The sequence below is a fragment of the Nomascus leucogenys genome, chromosome 15, assembly GCF_006542625.1.
Source record: "Nomascus leucogenys isolate Asia chromosome 15, Asia_NLE_v1, whole genome shotgun sequence".
NCBI classification, from domain to species: Eukaryota; Metazoa; Chordata; class Mammalia; order Primates; family Hylobatidae; genus Nomascus; species Nomascus leucogenys.
In genome coordinates this window covers 22,490,197-22,510,380 of record NC_044395.1, presented here as the reverse complement: position 1 = coordinate 22,510,380, position 20,184 = coordinate 22,490,197, and positions in this window count along the sequence as shown.

Below are 20,184 nucleotides of genomic sequence, written 5' to 3'. Positions count from 1 at the left end.
TGCAGGTCTGAATCTTCCTGGCTTTTCATTATCTCAAAAAATCCATCTCTCCTCTATTTTTCAAAGATATTTTTAGTGACTCCAGAATTCTAGGTACATTTTTTTGTTTGTTTTTTTGCTTTTTTTCCCCCCAGCATTTTAAAGAAATCATTTCTTTGTCTTTTGACTTGCATAGTTTCTGGTATTGGCTGTAATTTTTATTTTTATTTCCCCGTATGTAATGTGTCTTTTTTTCCATTGACTACTTTTATAATTTTTTCTTTATCCTTGGTTTTCAGCAGTTTGAATATAATAAGTGCAGATTTTAAAAATTGTTTTTGTTTTGTTTTGATATTTTGTCTGCTTGGTGTCCTCTGAGGTTTTTGGATTTGTGGTTTTGTGTTTTTCATTAATTTTGAAAATTCTTAGCCATTATTTAAAATGTATTTTTCTTTTTTTTTTGAGACGGAGTTTCACTCTGCCAACAGGCTGGAGTGCAGTGGCGTGATCTTGGCTCACTGCAACCTCCGCCTCCTGGGTTCAAGCAATTCTCCTACCTCAGGTGTGCACCACCACGCCCAGCTAATTTTTGTATTTTTAGTAGAGACGGGGTTTCACCATGTTGGCCAGGATGATCTCGGTCTCTTGACCTCATGATCTGCCTGTCTTGGCCTCCCAAAGTGCTGGGATTACAGGCATGAGCCACCGTGCCTGGTCTTAAAAAGTATTTCTTTTGTCCCCCTCTCTTCATCTCTCTTCCCGTTTCAATAACAGGTATGTTAGACTGTTACTTTCTCACAGGTTTTAGATGCTTCCTTTTCCTCTTCTTTCTTTTTTCACTCTGTTTTTCTATTTGTGTTTCAGTTTGGGTAAACTGATTCCTCAGCTTGTGTCTATTCTATTGATGAGGCTATTGAAGACGTTCTTCATCTCTGTTACTGTGTTTTTAATTTTTAGCAATTTCATTTAATTTTTTCTTATAGTTTTCATCTCTGTGATAAATTACACATCTGTTCAGGCATGCTGTGTACCCTTTCTGCTAAAGGCCTCAATATATTAATTAATGTTATTTTAGCTTTTCTAGATGATAGTTCCAACATCTTGGTCATATCTGAGTCTTGTCTTATTGGTTACTTTGTCTCTTATCAGTGATTTTATTTTTAATTTTTTTGTGTGTCATGTGAGTTTTTGGTTGAAAGTTGTTGCCCTGTGTAAGACAGTGAGAAAGGAGCAATGTAAAAATCCCAGTCAGGTAGGCAGTTAGGGTGTGTCTTTGTTTGAATCCCTTCAAACAAAAGAGCAACCTGCAGGCACAGATAAGGGAACTTGCACGGGTGGGGGTGGGGTGGGGAGGGGGTTTGCCTAAGACATTCCCACAGCCACACGCATAAAAAAGGCTACACAAGTGACTTGCCCAGACATACCTGCAATGGAAAATTCCATCCCCTGACACATGAGCAGTAAGGGGAACAAAGCAATATAGAGTAACTCAAGCTAAGGGCCCACATGCACATTAGGATGGGGTGGACCTACCAGAAATCCACACCTTATGCAAATGAGACACCCATCCCTCATTGGTTTTTTTATAAAAGCCTTTGCATTCAACTGTAAAAATGGCAACCCTTTTCCAACCCTTTTCTTCTTCTTTTGCTTATTAAACTTCTGCTCCAACTCCACCCTTTGTGTTCACACTCCTTAATTCTCTTGGTCATGAGACAAACTCCGGGTGATACCTTACAAGAGACTGCTTGTGGTGCATTGTTGAGACTGTAACAACAGTAGTGACTGAGGTAAACAATATTTATTCTTGCAAAGAGTTGATCTTTTCCTTTGCTAGATTGTTAGTTTTGGGGCTTGAGTCAATCTAGTTAAGAGTGGAGCTGGGTTTGGATTTTGTTGTTTTTATGGTTATCCTCAGAGCTCTTTATCATTTACATTCTTCTGGTGTTACCCCTTGCTTATTGAGGTGACTATTTTGCCAGAGGTTAGGTCTCCATTTGTACCTACATCTTAGTATGTTTCCATGCTCTTGCTCCTCTCCCAATACTGGATTTACATTAATTCTTGCTTGATAGTCTCATGATGGGGGATGTAGGGGGCATTCTTTGTTGTTCTTGTTTAGCCCAAATCTTAGGTGTTGTAACATTAAATCTTGGTGAGAGGACATCCTCAGTAATTATATCCCTTCCTCAGGGGCAGAGAATCTCTAATGATTAGGGTCCAGGACATTTCCCTGGTCCCCTTCCAAGGTTAAAGGTGTTTTGGGGGAAGTTCCCTTCTGTTGGGGGCTAAATTGTGCTCCCTCCCCTAACTTCATATGTTGAAGTCCTAACCCCCAGTACCTCAGATTGTGACTATATTTGGAGATAGGGTCTTTAAAGAGGTAATTAAGTTAAAATGAGGCTGTTAGGGAGGGCCCTATTCTAACCTGACTTGTATCCTTATAAGAAGAGAAAATTTGGACACAAAAAGAAACACAAGGGGAGCTCACACAGGAGGAGAGACCACGTGAGGACACAACAAGAAGATGGTCATCTGCAAGCCTAGGAGAGAGGCCTCAGAAGAAACCAAATCTCCTGACTCCTTCATCTTGGACGCTAAGCCTCCCAAACGGTGAGAAAGTGCATTTTTGTTGTTTAAGCCACCTATCCTGTGCTGTTTTGTTATGGCAGCACCAGCAGACTCATACACATTCCCCAAGCTGTAATGAATCCTCAGCTGTGGCCTGAGAGTGATAGGGAAGGTTTTGCTGCGCTCCTCTCACTGGCTGAAGACTTCTGTTCCTTTGAGGAGAGAGGGAAGAAGAATCCAGGTAAGGCTTTATGTATCCTTTCTTTAGATTTCAGGTTAGTTGGTTGCCCAGAGACCTCAGCTTTCAAGAAGTTGTTAATTTGCAGATTATGTGGCTTCTCTATTGTTACACTGGTGGAAGGAATGCTCTTTCCAGCTTTCCATGGCCTGAGTAGAAGCCAGAAGCCAAAGCCATCCTTTTAAGACGTAAATCAAATCACGTCACTCCTTTGCCCAAAAATCTCTCATCTCTTTCCCATTCTTTCAGAGATATAGAAAGTCCTTTAAAAATCTACCAGGCACAAGAGCAGTGATTGTCAATTCTGGCTGCACATTAGAATCACCTAGGGAGCTATTAAATTATCTGTGCCTGGGTCTCACCTCCCAGAGATTCCGATTTAATTGGTCCAGGGCAAGACTCTATTATCTTTCCGCCACCCCAAAGGCTTCTCAGATGCCTCTGATAAGCACTGTGGGTTGAAAGACATTGTCTTTTATCTTCGTGCTCAAGACACAGTCATTAGCAGTCGTGGTGTAGTATAGGAGCTTGTTACAAAGGGAGAATCTTACACCTGCATTTTAACACATTACTCGGATGATTCATGTGCACATTGCAGTTGGAGAAGTGCAGCACACAGAACCTTACTCCCTACCCCATGTTCTCTCTCTGAACTCATCGCCTGCTACTCTGCCTCTTGACAACCCCACCTGGTTGGACGAGCCTCCTTGGCTTTTCTTGAACCTTTCAGGCAGATTCCTGCCTTGGGGATTTTGCACTGTTTGTTCACTTTATCATTTCTTCCGGACAGCTGCATGGCTAGTTCCCTCATCTCAGTGAAGCCTTCTCTGCCCAATGCCCCACCTTCCACTTCCCTCTCTCTCTCTGTCTCTCTCTCCATAGCACCTGTCACCTTCTAACACATTGCATTAATTTCCTAGGGCTATCATAACAAATTATCACAAACTATGTGGCTTAAAGCAACAAAAATGTGTCTCGGTCTTGGAGACCAGAAGTCTGGAATCCAGGTGTGGGCAGGGCTGGTTCTTTCTGGAAGCTGTGGGAGAATCTGTTCCAGGCCTCTTTCCTAGTTTCTGGTGGCTGCTGAAAATCCTTGGCATTTCCTGCCTTCTGGAGGTATTGCTCCCATCTCTGCTTTCATCTTCTCATGGTTTTCACCTCTGTGTATCTGTATGTGTCAAATTCCCCTCTTTATCTTATAAGGAAACCAGTTACGGGATTTAGACTCCTTAGCATTTCTTGCTTTGTGGAGACATTGCTCTCATCTCTGCCTCCATCTCACATGGTTTTCGCCTCTCTGTGTCTGTATGTCCAAAATTCCCCTCTTCTTTTTTTTTTTTTTTTTTGAGGCGGAGTCTCGCTCTGTCACCCAGGCTGGAGTGCAGTGGCGCAATCTCGGCTCACTGCTAGCTCCGCCTCCCAAGTTCACGCCATTCTCCTGCCTCAGCCTCTCCGAGTAGCTGGGATTACAGGCGCCCGCCACCATGCCCGGCTAATTTTTTGTATTTTTTAGTAGAGACGGGGTTTCACCGTAGTCTCGATCTCATGACCTCGTGATCCGCCCGCCTTGGCCTCCCAAAGTGCTGGGATTACAAGCGTGAGCCACCGCGCCCGGCCCCCCTCTTCTTTATCTTATAAGAAAACCAGTTACGGGATTTAGACTCACTCTAATTCCAGTACGATCTCATCTTGAGATCCTTAATTGAATGACATTCCCAAAGACGTTACTTCCAAGTAAGTTCCCATTCACAGGTACCAGAGGTTAAGACTTGGTCATATCTTCTAAGGTCACTATTCAACCCACTACATATACCTAATAAATTTACCTATTTATCTGCTTGTAATCTGTATTTCCACATTAGAAGGAAATCTCTATGAGGGTAGGGCATCTTGCCTGTTGCGTTCACTGGACTGCTTTTTTTTTTTTTTGATATGGAGTTTTGCTCTTGTTGCTGAGGTTGGAGTGCAGTGGCGCAATCTCGGCTCACCGCAACATCCGCCTCCCGGGTTCAAGCAACTCTCCTGCCTCAGCCTCCCAAGTAGCTGGGATTACAGGCATGTGCCACCACGTCTGGCTAATTTTGTATTTTTAGTAGAGACGGGGTTTCTCCATGTTGGTCAGGCTGGTCTTGAACTCCCGACCTCAGGTGATCTGCCTACCTTGGCCTCCCAAAGTGCTGGGATTACAGGCGTGAGCCACCGCGCCCGGCTCACTGGACTGCTTTACTTGGCACCTAGAATAGTAGCAGGTACATAGTAGTGCTGGATAAATCTTGGACTGATGACTGAGTGCATCACATTTCTTCCTGCTGCAGCATCAGGCATGGCTGTGCACCTCTTTTATTTCCAAACTCCTCTTCTTTGGTTTCTGAGACTTCCTTGCTCTCCTTGTTTCTCTTTTGCCTTCTCTGGTTATTCCTTCCCAGTCTCCATGGTTGGAGCCTCTTCTTTTACTCAATCCTTCACTGGTGTGTCCCTGATCCTCTTTTCTACTCACTGGATTTCCTTGTCCCAGCAACTCACCTACTTCCATGGTCAGTCACTTCCTGGATGCAGATTACCCACATTTCCTGGTTTCCATCCAGCCTTTCTTCTGAGCCCCATTTCCAGTTTCCCTTTTTATCTGAACACCCCACAGGCACCTTATGATGAAGGTACCTAACACTTGAACACATTGTTTTTTTCCTCAAACTTGTCTTGCCTCCTTCCAGGGTTCAGTACTACCAGCCTCCCCATCACCAAAGCCAGGAGCCTGGGATGCTCTTGACTCTCCTGAGTCCCATCTCTCATCAGGCCCTGTCCATTTTTTCTTTTAAAGACCCCTTGGATCTGTCCACTTCTTTCCTTCCCCATGCCACAGTTCAGCCATTGCCAGTCTCTCCTTGTCTCCCTGCTTCTTTAAAAATAAAATGGCGCTGTTCCTTCTAAGAACATAACCCTCCCCTGACCCAAGAGGCTCTGCATTGCTTCCAGGCAAGACTGATCCTTAACCTCCCTGGGCCTTAACCTCTCCAGGCCCCTCTACTGAGCCCTGCTCCTTGCCTCGTGGGATCCAGCCACACTGACCTTGCAGTTCTCCACATTCACCAATTTCATAGGCTGGAACTTAGTGGGTGGGGAAGCAGACCACCCCATCAGAGCACTTCCTCGTGTTTCTGTCTCCACCTGCCTGTCTGCTTCGTGGTCCCCTCAACCCTGGAAAACTGCACTAAAAGCTGTTTGGATTGAGAACATTAAAAAAAGAGAAAAAAGTTTTAACATTTGGAGGAGGGAGAGTCATCTCCAAGAGAAACTTTGGGTTCCATTTTACTCTCAGGTTGTGGCAGTTTCTTGGAGAACTTCCATTCTGTCTCTGCTCTTTGGCGTTAATTGTTGGGATCGATGCCGCAGCAATTATATAATGTTTACTGCAGCCACCACAGAGCCGAGGCTTAAGTGTTGCTAAATGTCACTTTCACGCTCCCCAGTGTGTGGTGTGTAATTATAACTGGTTCACTAACTTCTTTGTGAAGAAGGCAGATGCTTTTAGCCTGAAAAGGAGAATAGAAATGCATTTTCACTAAACATACAAGAGCACTCATTTCCAGAGAGATCCTGGACTGGAGGGACAGGAGCGTAACCCAGGCTGTTCATCATGAATGGTGGGGCCAGCTAGGAGCATGCTCCTCTCCTAAAATGTGCAGGACCCACAACTCCTCCTCTCTGTCAGGCTGGCTGGGGCTTCCGGGGAGCTCAAGATCAAATCCGGAGGCAAAGAGACAGAAGAACAAAAAATCAGAGTGACCGCCAATGCAGCTATGAAACAGGTGGCAACAGGTATGAAAAGAAGCTTGATGCAGGAAAGAGAAGTGGCTGGAAGCCATACAGTTTGGGGCTTGTATTTAGCCACGTGCTTTGGGTAATCACATTGACTCTGATTTCATTTTTGTCATCTGGCAAGTGGGAATAATAAATCCTGCCTGACTTACTTCAGTTAAATTCCGTTCTACAGCTATTTAGTGAGTGCCCTGTTATATTTTAGGCATGGGAGGATGCAGCAGTGCACACGTTAGACGTGGCTCCTGCCTTCCAGGAGCTTATAGTCTAGAGTAGAAGCTGGCAAACGACGACCTACAAGCCAAATCTGGCCCAGGGCTTAGTTTTGTACAACCTGTCAGCTAAGAATGGAGTTTACATTTTTAAAGAGTTGGAAAAAAAAAAAAGAATATGCAATAACAGAGCACGTGCGTGGCCTGTAAACCTAAGATATTTATCTGATCCTTTACAGAAAAATTTGCTGATACCTGCTCTAGAGCTGTTCAATACAGAAGCCACTGTCACTATTAAGCACTTGAAATGTGGCTCATAAATTGAGATACGCTGTAAGTGTAAAATGCATATTGGATTTCAAAGACTGTAGGAAAAGAGAATGAAAAATATCCCAGTTTAAATTTTTCATATTGATGACATGCTAAAATGATATTATTTTGGATATAGTGAATTAAATAAAATATAGTATTTACATGAACTCTACTTGTTTCTTTTTACTTTTTAAAAATGTGGTGTTAGAAAATTGGAAATCCCATTTGTGGCTCACATGGTATTTCTGCTGGCTAGCACTGATCCAGGTGGGTGTTACGTTGCTGTTAGTGTGTTGTCCGGGCAAACGATTGAACTCAGCTTCAATTTTTCTTTTCTGAAATGGAGGGCAGTCATAACAGCTAATCGATAGGGTTGTTTTGAGGCTCAAATGAAACAGTCTGTGGAAAGCACTCTGTGAGATGCAAATTGTTATACACGTGTAACTGGTTATGCAGCTCTGTTTCTTAGCTACGTGCTTTGGGTAAGTCACATTGACTCTCTGATTTCATTTTTGTCGTCTGTCAAGTGGGAATAATAAATCCTGCCTGACCTACTTCAGTTAAATTCCATTTCACAACTATTTAGTGAGTGCCCTGCTATATTTTAGGCTCTGAAGGATGCAGTGATGCACACATTACATGTGGATCTTGCCTTCCATGAGCTTATAGTCTAGAGCAGAAGTTGGCAAACAATGACCACAGGCCACATCTGGCCTCAGGCTTGTTTTTGTACCACCTGTCAGCTAAGAATGGATTTTACATTTTTAAAGGGTTGTAAAATAAAAGAAGAAAAAAGAATTTGCAACAGGATATATATATATATATATATATATATATATATATATATATATATAGGCTGTAAATCTAAGAGATTTATCTGATATTTTCTGGGAATGCAGAAGGCTATTTAGGGACCCTGTTATGGAATCTCCATGTACTTGAGGCAGGGCTGATGGTGTTTCTGCCATTCGTCACTCCTGTCTCCTAGTTCTCACCTGCTCCTCTGTGCCCTCTTCCCTGCAGCTTGGCTCTCAAGCAAGCATTTAGAGTTGCTCTTTCCTCCTGGAGTACCTGCATTTGACCTTGGAGACACAGAACTTCAAAATCCTCATGAACACGTGTTTGGAGAAAGACATTGTATTAGGAACCAGGAAATCTGGGTTAATGGCCATAAAAACCCAAACAGTAACTAGCATTAAGGTCTTACCACATGTTTTACATGTATTATTTCATCCAATAAAATAGCAATAGTAGGAGGACCTTATGTCTCCATTTTACAAGTGAGGAAATTGATGCTCGGAGAGGTAAAGGGACTTTCTCAGGAGCTCTCAGCTATAGGTGGCTGGGCCTGGGCCTGAACCCACATCTCTGGCTCCAAGTATAATGCTCTCCCCATGGCTTCAGAGGTCATTCAGGGCACTCTGCCTGACCTTGAGTGAGGATTGAGGCAGGTGAGCAATGCAGTGCTGTCCGGAGGAGTCAACATGTGGCCGTGGACGCAGCACTGGCCCAGGAGTCTAGTCCCAGGGCCGCCACTTATTAGCTGGGTCAAGTCCCTTCCATCTCAGGGCCTTGACGTTGTCATCTGTAGGTAGGTGGCACTGTCATCTCTCAGGTGCTCTTAGTCCTTACATTCCAAGAATTATGACGTGAGGACGACTGCAGGGCCTCCCCATGCCAGCCCAGGGACTGGCTGCCTCAAGATCACGTGAGAAGTGGTCTTAAAATGCAGGTTCCTGGGCCCCACTCTGAAATGCCTCCTTCAGTGAATGTGGAATAAACTTCTAGAATCTGTGTTTGTAAAAGCTTCTGTTGAGTTTCCAGGTTTATAGACCACTGGGTCAGAGGTTGTGGCTCTTAGTAGGACTTTGAAATTAGCACATTGGAAGCAATGGTCTCTAAGTGTCTTTGTCTCATACCTCCCAGCTAATTTAGATTCTACTGACAAATTTTGAAGTATAACTGGGATCTGATCACTTCTCACTGTCTCTATTGGCTGCCATCACTGTCCAAACCACCATGATCTCCTGCCCAGACTACTGCAGAGAGGTGGCGTAGCATTGCAGGGCAAAGGCAGATGACTGGGTTCAAAACCTGCCTCTATCTCTTTCTTAACCTCTTTGTGCCTCAGCACCTCAACTGTGAGGTGGAGATACTAAAAGGTGTCTTTTGTTGTTGTAAGCATTATTTGAGTTAATATATGATAATACATGACATAGTAAGCCCTCAATAAATAATGTAGATAATTACAGAATGGCATCCTAGCTGATGTCTATTTCTAGCTTTTTGAGTCATTTCCCACCCAGCTACTAGAGACATTTAAAAATGTAAATCAAATTAAGTCACTGTCTAAATCGCCAACTGTTTCAAATCCCCCGTCAGACCCAGGATGAAATCCAAAGACCTCTCTATGGTCTATGAGCCCTTACTCACCTATCGCCCACTCTTTCCCTTAAAGACTTTGTTCTAGCCAGATTGGCTTTCTTGCTGTTTCACAAACACACCAAGAGCCTCCTGGTCCCTGGATCTGTGCATTAGCTCTACCTGTTTATGGCCTGACATTATATTATATATTTGTTTAAACTGTCTGTCTCCCCAAGTAGATTGGAAATCCCATGAGGGCAGAGAATATACATCTCTTGTTCACTTTACTATCCCCAATGCCTAGAACAGTGCCTGGAACATAGCAGGCACCTAGTAGATATTTGCTGGGTGAAGCAATGAATGAGCCCCTACCCTGTTCCTCCCACCTGCCCTTGCTTCCACCTTGTGAGCTCTCACTTGCTTCTTTTTTGCTTCGACCTCTCCCAGCTCAGACTGCTCTGTGGTGGGTGGTCTGAGCTCTATAGTTTATCAAGGCATAGGGGGTTATTTTTCTGGAAATTATAACTGGAAATTTACATTGGTGTTGTGCTATGTTGTGTACACTAATAAATGACATGCAGGAGTAAATATTTCTGGAGATTCAGGTTGTCCAGCTAGGCCTTTTATCTTCCCTGTCAGGAGGGAGGGGGTCATTTAATTACCCCCTTACTTCTTTCATAGCATTATGGGCAGGAGGCTGCTGGAGATGCTACAAAGCTTCTATCACACATCTGATTTTTCATTTGATCAATAAATCTCTCTCTGGAACCTGGCCATCTGTATTTCATGTATCCTGGGAGTGGGCTAATTAAGCACTGAATTAGATGGCCTCTTCATAGACAGCTTATGGTCTAGATTTGTCCCTGTGACCCATGGAATTTCTTCCCATAGGAAATAAATTTGAGCTCAGTTCCTTGAGCCGTGAGAGAGCAGATGCCAGTCATTCATCTTCCTGTTTTCCTCCTTTGCTTGTGCCAACTTCTTAGCCTTCCTCTCCTGTCGTTACTTCTCTTAGGCTGTTGCTTAACCCCCTAAAGCTTGCATTAGTAAAATCAAAATCATACTATTAATCCATCTCATGGTTGTGGTCAAGATTCAAGTTGCCACTCTGGTAAGTTTTTATCATACAGAGTGCACAGGGTGATATACAAAAGTATTTACTCACTAATGTGTCCAGTTGGTCAATCCGAGCACTGCTGGCAGGGGGCTAGGGCAGGTTGGTCAGCCTGCAGTTACTGGAGTCTGGGGAGGCCTGAGGGGGCCTAGAGGTGGGGTGGGTGGTCAAGTGACAGGAGCCTTTGTTGGGCTCTGCGAGCTGATGTTTATAACTAGCACGATGTATTTCAGTATCATAACAATGGGCACGGCTCTACTGCACAGTCCTGGCTAATAGTCATCTGGCCCTGGTGCCTAGCTCCTTAGAGCCACCCACCTGCCCCCGGGACATGCATGTCAGACACCAAAGAATGAAGAGGCTCCAGCACATGTGCTCCTATTGTGGTTTTGGCTCTCTTGACTTCCGTTTCTTGTTCCCGGTTTTGTCCTACATCTGCCTTACCTGCTATCAGCCTTCTGATTTACTCTCCCACCTGGGTTGGATTTGACACTCAGCATCACTCTGTGGCCATAGGCCTGTCTTCCCTGGACAGGTGGGTCTGGTTCTCCATCCAGGCTCTGGGACTTCAGGCCACTTCATCCAGATAACCCTTTTGTTTGTCCTGGTCCTGGGGCCCTCCACCCGCCAGCTCTAAATTCCCAGGCTTATCTGGTCTCATGAACAAGAAAGATCTCTGCTTGTTCAAGCCTCGCGAGTTGTCCACGTCAAAGTCCACCTTGAAACCTGCCTCTTCTGAATAGTTTTCTCCGCCATCCCCAGTTGCGTAAATGGAAAAACAAACAAACAAACAAAAAGCCCAGCTACCACCCTCCCCATGCCCCTGCAAATGCTACACAGTCCAAGGCAGGACGTGACGTGTTGTAGACATAAACGCTCCAGGAGTTCAGGAGAGGGGAGCAGATGTGGAGCCTGGGATTTTAAAGAGTTAGGCAGATCTGGAAGTGACTCTTGGTTCTGCTCCTTATTGGTTGTGTCACTTCCGGCAAGCTGAACTTGTTGAGCTCTGTCGTTTCCTTCTCTATGAAACGGAGGCTCCTTGTGAGGGTTAAATCAAACAACGTTTGTAAAATGTGTAGCACAGGTGTTAAAAAAATGCTGCCTGGCTGCCTTTTGTCCCATGTCCCATTCTGGTTTCTTCCATGAGAGGCAGCGTGATATGGTGGCAAGAGGATGGGCTTTGGAATCCCGACAGATCAGAGTTCATCTGCTTATTCCTTGATCAAAGAGCTGTGAGGCTCTGAGTAAGTTACACGTCCTTCTGAGTCCCATGTTGGCAGGACAGGGCCACTCCCACTTTCCCCAGGGAGCTTGTGGGAGTGCTTAATGAGATAAAGGGTGCCAAGTGCCCAGGACAGTGGCTGGTATACAGTAGGCATCCCACTCTTTCCCCTCTTCTCATTGATGAGCAATTTGTGGTCGCAGTGATGGACAAAGGAACATGGATCCATTTATTTGACAAGGAGTAATTTTCTGTTCGCATTTTGTTTTTCATTCTGGCATTAAGGTACTAGAGGAAACAGAATTATTGGAGAACTGTCTTGTTTTCAGAAACATTAGATAAATTAGCTTACATATTCTATTGTTTCTGAATATTGTGCAATAATTTATTTCCCTTCTTTGAAGACAGCGAGGGTGCCTGTTCCTATCCCCCAAAGCAAGGCTTTACGTTGTTCATGCTTGACGTGGTCTCCTCACCCTATTTACGCCTTGTTCAAACGAATTTGTTTTAATACAATTTTAATTGTTTTTAATGCTTTAAATTAATTATAGCCATTTCAGTGGCTCCTCTGTGTCTTTGCTATTTTTCTGTTTCATCTCCATGGCAACCTTTCTTACAAAAAGGAGGGTGTGTGTGTGTGCACATATGCCTTTTCTGTTCTGAATGTTGACTTCAGTTTGCTTTTAAACTCTGTAATAACTCCAGGGAAAAGGATTCAGGGATAATAGCAAGTGGAAGTTGTTTATTGTTTTACACTTGGGAACAATGTCTGGCTTAGAATGTCAATGGTGACCTCCGCTCCACTTGTCCCCTTCGCAACCCATCTCTCCATCTTCTCGGCCTGTGAGCAGCTTAGAAGGATGGTGTGGGGTTATGCAGGGACTACTTAGTGCACTGTTCAGAATTAATAAATTAATATTCATTGAACTCTTTTTTGTGCTAGACACGGCTCTTTACCAGTGTTAGTTGATTTGATCCTTGCAGCCACCTTGGGAGTCTGGAGTTACTATTTTCACTTTACAGATGAAGAAAAGGCACAGAGAGGTTAAATAGCTCAGCCAAAATTGCTCAGCTGGTGAGTGGTATGACCAGAGTTTGATCTCAAGTTTTTCTGATGCGAAATGACAGATTGTTTTCACTCTATCACAATGCTCTGTCCCTCCATGCAGATGGGCTCTTGGACTTGTTCTGTCCTTTAGAGCCTGTCCAAAATCACCTATTCTCTTGAAGGCTTCCTGATAAACCAACAAGCCCCATCAGTCCCTCCTCTGATCCCTGGTGGCTTTGTTCTTGGTTCTCTTTGACCCCTTCCCCGCATGGGTATCATTTGCATTCACCCCTAGGCTTTTCCTAGAAGCAACTTGAGGGCAGACTGGTGAGTCTTGTCATCCTTTTATGAGATTTGTGCTCAGCACAAGGCTTCCCACCAGGTGGGTACTTAGTACATATTGAACCAATTTGGGGGAAACAGCAGAAGAAAAAGCAGATGGATATCCTCTATGGAAAAAATGATAGTGGTTCTTCTCTCAACCCCTGTTTTGCTGGCCTGTGTAGGTGCTGGGTTCTATATTCAGGCATGCCTGGGAAAGCAGGGTAGAATTCAGTCAGGCACATTGTAAAATTAGCTCATTTCCTGCATGCAGGGGCTTTGAGGCTCTTGCCTTTGAAGCACCTGAGACTGTCACCTGCCGTTTCATTAGCTCTGGCAAGACTTGGGGCAGAAGCCATCTAACTCAGGAAATGGCAGGAGGGCCAGGTTTCTCAGGTTTGGGCTGTTCAGGCAGGACAGGGAATGGAAGACTAATAGAAAAAGCTATCAGAGGCAGAAGTGGGAGGCTTGGATCCAGGTGTATCCTTCCTTCTTTTCCTCTGGAACTCTATGGACTCCCTGAATAGGCACCATCAAGATCCCAAAAGGAAAGTAGGAGGATTTTAAAGGCAAGCAGAGCTGTATGAGGAATGAGGCTGTAACGTGGTGATTTGAACCATTATTCTGGCACATACATCCCAGTGGGCATGTCCCCAATCCCTTCTCCTCCCAGCCTGAGGCCATGCACTTATTCTCTGGTGGCTGCCTTGCTCAGCATGACAGTTAGAGCTTCTCCGTGGGAACAGCCTTCAGTACCCAGCTGGTTTATGAACTGGGAAGCAGGCAGTCCCATTGCCCTGGTGCTACACCTCATAAAGTGTCCCTGCTCCCCTCAGCATGCGGTCACCGGGCGCCCAGCCTCCACGCCTCTGCGAACCTCTCGCCTGCTCACTGCACTCAGCCTGAACACATGCACACCACTGGAGTTCCCCCGGTGTTTGCTGCTGGTGGGCCTGGTGAATTCTTTGGGTCCTTAGTGATGAGGTGGAATTCATCAGCAGTCTTCTCCACTAGTGTCCCTGGAGCCAAGTTCTGCACTTGGATTCACGGCCCAGGGTGGCTTCTCCTCCTGGAGGGCTGTGCTTTGTCTTCTTTGCTCCTCTACATGGAATGTTGCACTTCTTGACTCAGAGAGACTACCCTTTGGGCTGGATCTTGTGGAAATAGGCTGGCAGGGCTTTGTGGGGCTGACATTTGCTGGCTGGTACTATCCTGTTACTATCCTGGCTTGGGCAGCTTCTCTGTCTTTCCTGTCAAGAGTGAGTCATGTTAATTAGCAGTTCAATTTCCTTGAAGGGAAGGCTGATCAGTGACTCTGCCCTCATTACCTCATGTTTTGTACTTGAGTAGTGTCCAATGAACCTGGCATCCTGGGGCAACTGGATGGGTACTCAAGGTCAAACTCAGCGGCTTTGCCCAGAAATAATATTTGGGAGAATTTTTTTTTCTGCAGGTCAGAGCATGGCATGGCATAGACTTCTTGAATTCTGTGATCTATCAACACCCTTTCAAGTATCTACTCCATCCAATGCCAGCGGGACAATTTCCTCATCAGCCAGTTGTGTCTAGATGTTGCTTGTGAAGCTATCTGGGTCATCTCAGCCTCAGGGCCCTTTGCACAATGAACTACTCAGCAGATGGCAGAAAGTATGGTTTTAGGAAGATTCTCTCTGAGGCTATGGTAGGGAAGGAGGAGGGATGTCCTGTTGGTGTTTCTGCTTCTCCCTGTCTCTGCAAATGCTTGAGGAAAAAGAAAATTCTGGTCCCATGAGGCTGTATGAAGGCACACTGTGCCGTTTCTGCACACAAACAAGCAAGCATGTACTCACAGAGAGAAGTGGACACAAAAGCACACCCTAGCACATATACAAGGTCACATATACAAGCACATACACTACGACAAAAACATAAGCACACATACCAGCACACACACATGAGCATACACACAAACATATACAGGTACACACACCAGCACACACTGGCATATACACAGGCAAACATGCACACAAGCATACGTGCTAACACACAAACACAAGTATACACACAAACATACACACAAACACACATGCATCAGCACACATATGCAAACACACAAACACATACACAAGCGCACACACACATACACAAGCACACACAGAAGCACCCACACATGCCAGCACATGCACAAGCATATATGCACACATCCCAGAATACATACACAGCACATACACAACATACAGACACACCAGTACACATACACAAGCGCACACAGAAGCACACACACACAGGCACACATACACAAGCCCACAAGCACTCACATAAGCACACACGCAAGCACATATGCAAATGCACACAAGCACAGACACACACACACACACACACAACCCCACAAGCATGCACACACACACAAGCATACATGTAAGCACATACATCCACACTGGCACACATACACGAGCACACACACACCAGCACACATGCTCAGTGCCTCAGCACTAATCCTCCCTTAAGGACGACCTCTGGTTGCTCAGGCCACCAGTGGGTGAAGGGCCAACGGCCTATGACCTGTTTAGTCCCGTGAAGACCTAAACCTCCTTAGGCCCAAGGTGATCAGCAAACAGAAGCTCAAAGGGAGGAGCTGCCCCCACCCCTGAATACAGGGGACAGGACCAGATCAGGGCAAAGCTGGGATGAGAGGGGGCTAAACTTGGGGTTTCCTCGCACCTTCCCTTTCAGAAACTTCCTCCCCACAAAACTTCATTCATTTAGTGCTGGGCTCCATGGGGTCACAAAAGGGCACATACAAAGCAGAAACTTGTGCCCAGGTCATTTTGTCACCCCCAATTTTATGTGATAATGGCCTTTACAATGGCCAGGAAACATGAAGATCTATGCTTGGCCCTCATCCCTTCTCTGAGGCCTTATCCCTGCCTTGACCTGCACTTCATCCTACGTGCCCACGCCATCCTTGCCGCTTGCCCTTGGGGTGAGTCTCAGGACAGGGTGAGGGATGAAGAGAGGGCCAGGGATGGGCTGAAAGCTCAGGAGTGGCCACACATCCAATTTGCTTGGGACAGTCACAATTTACTCCTTATTTTGGCTTAATGGCTAATAGCACTCTCTTTCACTCTCAAAAGTGTCCTAATTTGGATAAGTTACATGATCACCCAATTTAAAGCCCTCTTTACTTGCCATTGATTTGCAGAACTTGCTTTTATGCTATCTCAGGATGTCCCTGTATGAAAAAGGCTGCTGTGGAATGCTTCATAACCAGGGGCAGGGCCCAACTAAGGTAGGGAAGATGGAGGCATGGGTACAATTGACCTCAGGACAGTCCTGGTGACCTTCTCTAGCTCTAGGAGTTCCCTGTCTTGGAAGCAATTTTATTTTCATAGGAAATTCTTGAAGAATCTTCCCCACTATCCTCTAGGTGCTAGAGAACCTAGGCTGGCTGTTAGGTACTTTGGGCTCAGCCTCCTGACCCCGTTGCCTTCCCCAGGCAGCCAGCTATCTGGGGGCCCTAGGAGATTACATTTGCAGGCAACCCGGGAGCTGGGGTCTTGACCTCTGTGTGGGATGTCAGGTCCAGCTGGGGCTGCTGTGGGTGGAGTTCTGGGTCTGCACAGAGGAACAAGACAGGTAGTTTTTCTCCCATAATTCACAGCTTTGCCGCAGTAGGGCTGTCTGCTCTACCATGTTAATAGGAAAGGAACACATTGTTTTGCTGTGTTTGATACAGTGTTAGGGTGGAGTCTTCGAGGGCTGTTTAAAATATAATAAGTTAGAATAAAATAAGAAGGAAAAATATTCCTCTGGGGCATCAGGCTGCATCAGACTTGCTAATTCTGCTCTGCATCTCAGCAGTAGATGATAGTAGACTTGTTCTTTGACTATGGAAATAGACCCACCATTGGGAATGCCAGCTGATTGTGGCTCAGGTGGGAGCCAATGCAGCTCAGAGAAGGAGGGTTTCTACGAAGCCCTGAATAATTTTGGTTCCCTGGAGGACCCTGATACCCATCTATGGTCTTACCAATTTATTAATCAGACTTTTATGGAGCACCTACTGTATGCCAGGCAGTGCTAGGTGCTGGGACTAGAGATGAAAAAAGTGTGGGTCTGTGCTCAAGGAGATCACAGACTGGAATCACACAATTACAATGCAGTATGAGTGAGCACCAGGTGTGCAGGAGTAAACAATAGAGGTTCCCATGTAGCACTCCATGATACACTGCAGAGAGCCCTCCTGGGAACAAAGGACATAGTCCCCAGCTGCTGGAAGTGCCACAGGCAGAGGCAGAGGGAGTGCCTTCAGCTCTCAGCACTCTGTAGATTTCCTCCTTTGAAGATCATCCCCAAGATGGTGCTCCCTTCTGGGGCAGCTTGCATCCAATTACTGATGGGTGTGGGTGTGTAAGGCCCAACCTCCTCGCCCAAACTTGGGACAACTCTGGAGAGTCATTCAAGCCTCAGAACCCACATAAGTCAGCTGAGGCCTGTTGGGAGCTGCCTCATAGCTCAACTTCTTCCTCTGCCCAATCCCCCTTCCTTCCCTTCCGCAGGTGTTGATTGCAAGAGCACTCTATAAGAAATATTCTGCACATTAATCTCTGTCTCAGACTGCTTCCTGGGGGACCCAATCTGCAGCAGTACCTAACATGGTCAATGTTGTTCAGGGAAAGCTTCCTAGAGGAAATGCTTTCTAGGCTGAAACCTGAAGGATAAGTGAGAGTCAGCCTGGTGACAGCTGTAGATCTGAGGGGAAGAGTATTTTTTGCAAATAGAGAAAGGGAATATGTACAGTCTGATAGGCAAAAGGGAGCAGGGCATACTCTAGTGGAGAATGGCACAGTAGGAGGCTTGGGATTCTTTTGAGTTGTGATAGGGGCTTGGGTTTTATTTTAAAGGCATTGTGATATCACTGAAGGGTTTTAAGTAGGAGGGGTGATATAGTTGATTTATTTCTTTATAAAAAGAAAATCTCAATAGGAGGGGCATAAAGACAGAAGCAAGAAGACCAGCTAAGAAGGCTATTATAGTAACTTAGAAGAGAGATGATAGTGGCCTAACTCGAGTAGATGGAGGGAGGTGGATGGATTTAAGACATTTACTAAGGAAAATAATCAGTTGTCAGGAACTGATGACAGGTGGAATATGGAGGGAGAAGGAGGCAAGGATGGTGTTTGAGTTTCTGGCTTTAGTAACTGTGAGGATGCTGCTGCCATTTAGTGAGGTGAGGAGAAAGTGGAGGAACAAATTTGGGAAGAGCATGATGGAGGGGAAAATGTATTTGGTTCAGAAGTGCTGAAGTTACTTATCTTTGGGTGGGATATTCAAGTACAGAGCTGAGACATTTAGCTCTCTGAATATAAAGCTTAAGAGAAAGAGCAGAGTTTTTTATTTAGTTACCTATTGCTTATAATAAATTACCCTCAAGGCTTAGCAACTTAAAATAATAATAAATATTTATTATTTCATGTTTCTGTGAATGAGGAAGAGGGCCTTAGCTTGGGGATCTCTCATGAGGTGGCAGTCAAAGTGCTGGCCGGGGCTGCAGTCACCTGAAGTTTTGACTGGGGTGGGAAAAAGTGTTGCGCTTTTAAGATGGCTCACTCACATGTCTATCAAGTCAGTGCTGTCGGAAAAAGGCCTTAAATTCTCACCTTGTGGACCTCTCCATAGGGGTCCTTTGAGTGTCTTCATGACATGGCAGCTGGCTTTTTCCAGAGCAAGTGATCCAAGAAAGTAGGGAAGAAATGGCAATGTCTTTTACTGACCTCACCTCAGAAGTCACACACCATCACTTCCACCATATTCTATTGGTCACATGAACTGACCTTGATACAATGATGGACGGACTTCACAAGGGTGTGAATACCAGGCTTCAAGGATGATTGAAGCCATCTTTAAGACTGGCTACTGCAGTTGGAGATATAGATTTGAAAATCATTAGCATTTAGATGATATTTGAAGTCTTGGTAATGGGAGAGATCACCTAACAGAAGTGGGTACAATGAAAAGAGGAGGCATTAAGGACAGAGACCAGAGAGATACTGGCCTTGAAGGATAAGCAGAGGAAGAGAAGCCAGCAAAAAAGACTGAAGACAAGTGTGATCATGTATCCAGGTGTGCCTGCAGTTTGTTCTGCTTTATGCCTGTTGGGCCCATGTGATAACTCTTCTGCTCCTTTGCACTCTCATAGTGCCCTGGGTTAGATGAAAACTGTATGGTTTTTCAGTCCTACTGCTCCACTGCAGTAGGACTCATGATAAAAAGCAGCCAGAGCAGCAGTGGAAACCCAAGAGCAGCCAACATAATGATGGACATTTGATATCATGATGGGGTGGTCATTGAAGATTTCAACAGCAGACGTTTGAGTTATGGGCATAGAAACCAGGTTTCAGTGGATTGAGGTGGGTGAGAAATGAAAAAAAGTATAGAGTTTTATTTTTGGAACCTTAACCAAGAAGTGAGGGGAGAAAATGGGGCCTTAAGAGTGTGTTGAGCTGTGGGAGAATTTTTCTTCTGAGATGCCAGATACTAGAATGTATATAATTGATGAAGAACGAGACTCCAGTAGAGAGAGGAAGGATTTTTTTTTTTTTTTTTTTAACGATCCAGGTTCCCCAAAGCAGGAAAATAATCTGGAAGATAACTTTGGAGGCCTTGACGTCAAAATCAAGGTGCAGAAGCTGGTTAGAAAGGACTGGCAGCTATCTAAGACCCCTAAAGTTCCCGGGTTTACATCAGAGACTGCTTGGTGATCAGTGGGGGCTTTCTAGTCTGAAAGTCAATGTGACGTTGCATCACCAGTTCTCCTGAGGTCAGGAGAGCCCCCTTTACTGCTCACCTTCACACACCCTTTGGGCTGCTTTTCTGGGCCCCTCTTTCGAGATGCTCTTGCATTAGTGGCTGGCAGTGGAGCAGTAGGACTGATGAAAGGTGAATTGGATGCCTGGTCTTGTGGGTTGGGGTAGGGATGTTGGAGGTACCTTGGTTTGCATGTGCAGC